Genomic DNA, 4,872 nt, shown 5'->3' with positions numbered 1-4,872 from the left:
GTGCACCATCACGCCCGGCTATAGCTGCCATGTGGGTGCTGGGATTCGAACCCGGGTCTTCTGCAAGAACAGTGTTCTTAACCACTGAGCCATCTCTCCAGCCCCACCATTTTTAAACTTGAAAATTTTGCTGGGCACGGTGGTGTGTGCCTTTAATCCCAGCAGCAGCAGACTTAGGCAGATTTCTGTGAGGACCAGGCCAACTTGATCTATATAATAGTGAGTTCCAAGGTCAGCCAGTGCTACACAGCGAGACCCTGTCTCAAACTAAACTAAACTAAACTAAATCAATCCAAACCAAAACAAAAAGCTCAAAACAACCCTAGAACTGTAGAAAGTATAAATTTTAGTGTACACGAAATATCTCAATATACTTGTCTAAAAAGTAAAACTGGGTTAAGATGGCTCAGCAGGTAAGGTCCTTTGCCATCAAGCCTGATGATCTGAGTTTGATTCCCAGGACCCACATGGTGAAAGGAGGAAACCAACTCCTTCAAGTTGTTCTCTAACCTCCACAGCAACACCATGGCATGTACACACATGCAGTCCCATCCCCCAGACCAGGTCTTTCCCACACTCCGTTGAGTCTCCAGAGTTCTCAGGACTGGGAATCTCACAGGTACCCCACTGTATGTCTGCTCCTTTCCCAGTGCTGGCAGCAGCCTACCTGGCTGTTCTGCAACTGGTGAGTGTGCATGTGTGAACTAAGGCTCTTGCCCAGAATGCATGAGGCTTAGGTTCAACACCCCCAGTCCTGCCGCCCACCAAGTCTTGCCTTGGAATAGATGACCTGTGGGTACAAGAAACAAAAAAGGAGGCTGAGGCTACAGAGTTCCAGGGTAGCCTGGGCTACATATAGAAATTCTGAAGAAAGAAGCAAGGAAGGAAGAAGACGAGAGGAGAGGGAGGGAAGATGGAAAAAAGGAGAAAGCGAGAGAGAGAGAGAGAGAGAGAGAGAGAGAGAGAGAGAGAAAGCGCACTGGGTAATAAATAGCTCAGTCAATAAAGTGCTTGCACACCACTAAAACATCAACATAAAAAATGTTCAGAGATGACTCAGCAAGTAGGGGAGCTTGCAGGCCAGCCTGAGTTCCATCCCTGGATGCATCTAGTGGAAAGACAGAGCCAGCTCCTGTAAATTGTCTTCTGGCCTACACACACACTGTGGTACACACACACACACACACACACACACACACGCGCGCGTGCACACACACACACTGTGGTACACACATACACACTGTGGTACACACAACTTCCCTATACATACAATAAATAAAATGTAATCAAAAGTTTTGTAAAAGTTAGGCTTAAGGGCATATTTGTAATTGCAATGTTGGGGAAGTGGAGGCAGAAGTATCCTTGGTGTTCCCTGGCCAGGCAGCCTAGTTAACTGATGAGCCCCAGGTCTCAGTGTGTTCAAAATGAACAAGCCAGGTGTGGAGGAGCAGGGTCTTTGGTCCTAGCACTTGGGGAGGCTGAGGCAGGCAGATCCCTGTGAGTTTGAGGCCAGCCACGGTTGCATAGTGAAACACAGAACAAAACACACCAAGAAAAAAGCGAGGAAGAGCCATTTGAAAGAAGGGAGTCAGGCGAGCCTTACTGAGAAGCAGACCCTTAGAGGAGATGGAAGGGAGCACTGTAGGATCTGGGAGATCCAGGGCAGGTTCCTGGTGGAAGATGCTGGCTGTGCAAAGGCCTTGGGGTTGGGCTGGGCCTGGTCGGCTTAAGGCCTGGCATGGGTACAGAGGAAGAAGAAGGCAATGGAGGAAGCGAGGGCTGGTAGGGACAGGATGGAGCGTGCAGGGCCTTGTGGAAGACTTTAGCTTTTGTTCTGAGTGAGGAGGAGCCTTGGGGGTTCTAAGCAGACTGACAGGAGTTCAGGGCGCCCTCTGGTGGTGATGGGGGAAACAGCCTGAGCAGGTGGCGAACGATTTATCTAGCGGAGAGGAAGACGTTGGACTGGTGGTGTCTCTGGAGCGGAGCAGGATTCTAGAAACACACAGATGGAACGGGAAACTGAACTTGGAAATTTGCTGCACCTGTTTTTAAGGGTTTTGACTGCTGCAGCACAGAAGGTGACCGGAGCTTGTGACAAGCCCAGGACCCAGAGGGCCGCGCGATGTCAGCCTCTGCCCAGCTTGGCCTTGGCCTCCTCGAACGCTTCTCCCAGCTGACTTCTGAGTGTGCCGGTGATACACACCTGGGCACACGTGGGCACTGCCCGAGTGGGACACGGCCACCCACAAGCATCTAGTGCCGCCGACTCGGAGGGCTTCAGGGCCCTGAGCTCTGATGTGATGAAGTCGAGGGCTGCCCGGGTCCCCAAGGACACGCCCTGGCGGTGTGCCAAGGGGGAAGTGGCAAGGGGCGGGAGACCTCGCAGGGCTGGGATCCGGAAGGGCGCTGTGAGTCACAGCCCCGGGGCTCCCCCGTTGAGTCAGCGGCGCTGTCCTGGGCTGGGGGCAGTTCCCACGCCCCCAGGATCCAGGCGCTTGGGCGGGAGTTTCCCCACTGGGCTCCAAGGCTATTCAGAGAAATGGGGCGAGAGGTGGACTGGCCACCGGGCTGGCAGTCAGGAAGCCTTGAGTAGACGGTACAGGGTGCAAAGGCTGGCGAGTCCAAGGGGCACGCACATGCGGGTGAGGCATTTGTACCAATGTCACTACTAAGGGTGGAGTTATTTCAGAAGAATTCGGTCTGCATTTTGGCAGTATGGAGAGAGGTGGGGGCAGAGCCCTTATGTGCTGTGGGGCAGCCTGGCCCTGAAAGCTAGGAGGGAGTGTAGTCTGCTGGTCCCTGCAGAGCAGCTGGGAAAAGGCCTAAGAAAGAATTCCCCGGCTGGGGCTGTGCTGCCGTCCCTCTGGACCTCTCAGCATTGCTGGGATGATGAATCTGAGATGATGGCAGCTTTTCTGAATCTGAGTAAGAGTCCAAAGCTAAACCGAGGCATCCCCATCCTAGGTTGTACACAGCTCCCACAAAATAGGGAGATGGGGATGAGTGAATGAATGTAACCCTTATATCCCAAGGCCACCCAACCCCCCTTTCCAGTTAGAACATGCAGCTGGGCATGGTAGTACATGCCTGTAATCCCAGCACTTGGAGGTAGAGGCAGTAGGGTCAGGAGTTAGGGGCTGGCCTGGGTTATGTATTGAGTAGAGACCAGCATGGACTACATAACATCCTGTCTGGGGGAGGCAGGAGCAGGCACAGAAGGGGCATCAACAAAGCTGACCCCACCTATAGAGGCCCAACTGCTATTACTAACAAGTAGTTTGTTATATGTTCTTTGAGACAGGGTCTCATGTAGCCCAGGCTGGTCTCAAATTCTATGTAGCCAAGGAGGACCTCTGGTCCTCCTGCCCATTTACCCCCACTTTTTTGAGACAGAGTCTCATTTTGTAGTTCTGGTTGGCCTAGAACTCCCAATGTAGATCAGGGTGGCCTTGATCTCACAGAGATCCATCTACTTCTGTCTCCTGAGTACTGGGATTAAAGGCATGTGCTACCACAAAGGGCTGCAGGGCCTGTGTACTCCCATCTATTTCCTTGAATATGTCTCTCTCTGCCCCAGGGAATTTTCCCGTGTCAGCTGAGGCTTGTCTTTCTAAGTGTGTGTGTGTGTGGGGAATGTCAGGAAGGGGAGCCTATCAAGGAGAAATTAAGGCAGGAATCCAGTGATGGGTCAAAGGAGGGTGGGGCATGGCCAGGAAGGTCAGCGCTGTGGTCCCACAAAGGTAAAGGTTTGGGTTTGAGGTGGGGTTCAAATTCTTCACCTACCCCCAAGCTTGGGGTGGGGCATAAATAGTGTGATCTGACCATTCAGCCTCAGGCTGATGTGACTTCTGCACACAGCTGAGGGTGTGGCAAGGCAGTATGTAGGGGTCTATGTGAAGAACCTGGAGGGGGTTTGGTCAGTGCTTCCTGCAGGTGTGTGGTGTCCCTTGTATCTAGCACATGGAGGATCTGCATTTCCACCTACCTGAGGCATCTGCACCCCACTTCACCCCATCCCCTTGCATCCCCACCTGCCTGCATGTCTTTGACTTAAGGTCCCAGAGGCAGTGTTTAGAGGTTCCTAAATTTCACAAGTGGGATTCTGCAGCTCTGGAGACCCATGGTGGGTGCAGGTTCTACAAAGTTCCTGGTGTTTCTGCCCTCTGGCCTCTAACCATGAAAGCTGTGTACATATTTGTGTGCTCATTTGTTGCTAGTGTACCCCTGGAGACTGTGTACCTGGTGTGTTCTAATTTGCTTTTTGTTTTGTTTGAGACAGGTTCTCACACTTACAGCTCAGACTGTTCTGAAACTTACTCTGTACCAGGCTGGCCTGAAACCCTTGATCCTCCAGCCTCAGCCTCCTGAGTTTCAGAGATTGCAGCCCAGGCCTAGCTCATTGGCTGTGGCCTAGTTTTCTGTGTCTTGGAACCTGGGTCTTTCCAGGCTGCGCACCCGGTTGTGGGCATACAAGGGTCTGTTGTAGACTGTGAGGTCTGTAAGCCTGGCTTCTAGCTAGGCATACTCAGTTCTAAACTCAGTCCCTGATGCCCCTCAAAACAGTGTCTGCTTCTCTCCTGTCTGCCGCTCCCCGGTGTCCCTACGTGTGTGGCCCGCGCCGCAGGGCCTCGCGCCGCCCGTCACCCCCTTGCCCGCCGGGGGCTGAGCGTCTCAAGGCCCCTGCACGCCCTTCTCGGTGTCGGTGGCCCGCGTGCCTTTGTGCGCGCGTGCTCCCGCTGCGCTCGGAGGTCTGAATGCAGTCTGGATTCCCGCCCGCGCCCCGGAGCCCTCGTGAGCAGCCTCCCGGAGTAGGGGGCTGCAGGCCTACTCCGGCGCGCGGGTACCCACCCGCCGGCGCCGCGCGGGGGACTC

General features: G+C 53.7%; 1 protein-coding gene across 1 annotated transcript in view; it reads left to right on the top strand.

Moving 5' to 3' along the window:
* Window positions 1–2,493: 2,493 nt before the first annotated feature.
* The window catches only part of Nanos3 (nanos C2HC-type zinc finger 3), a 14,278-nt gene continuing 11,899 nt past the window's right edge, over window positions 2,494–4,872 (top strand). The window contains exon 1 of the transcript XR_003847384.1: window positions 2,494–2,642. The gene's annotated coding sequence lies outside the window, so the exon portion shown is untranslated. The remainder of the gene's footprint in view (window positions 2,643–4,872) is intronic.

This window comes from Nannospalax galili, unplaced genomic scaffold (assembly GCF_000622305.1).
Source record: "Nannospalax galili isolate Female #2095 unplaced genomic scaffold, S.galili_v1.0 scaffold47, whole genome shotgun sequence".
Taxonomy (NCBI): domain Eukaryota; kingdom Metazoa; phylum Chordata; class Mammalia; order Rodentia; family Spalacidae; genus Nannospalax; species Nannospalax galili.
The sequence above is the reverse complement of the archived record's forward strand: the minus strand, read 5'-3'. Positions and strand labels throughout refer to the sequence as shown.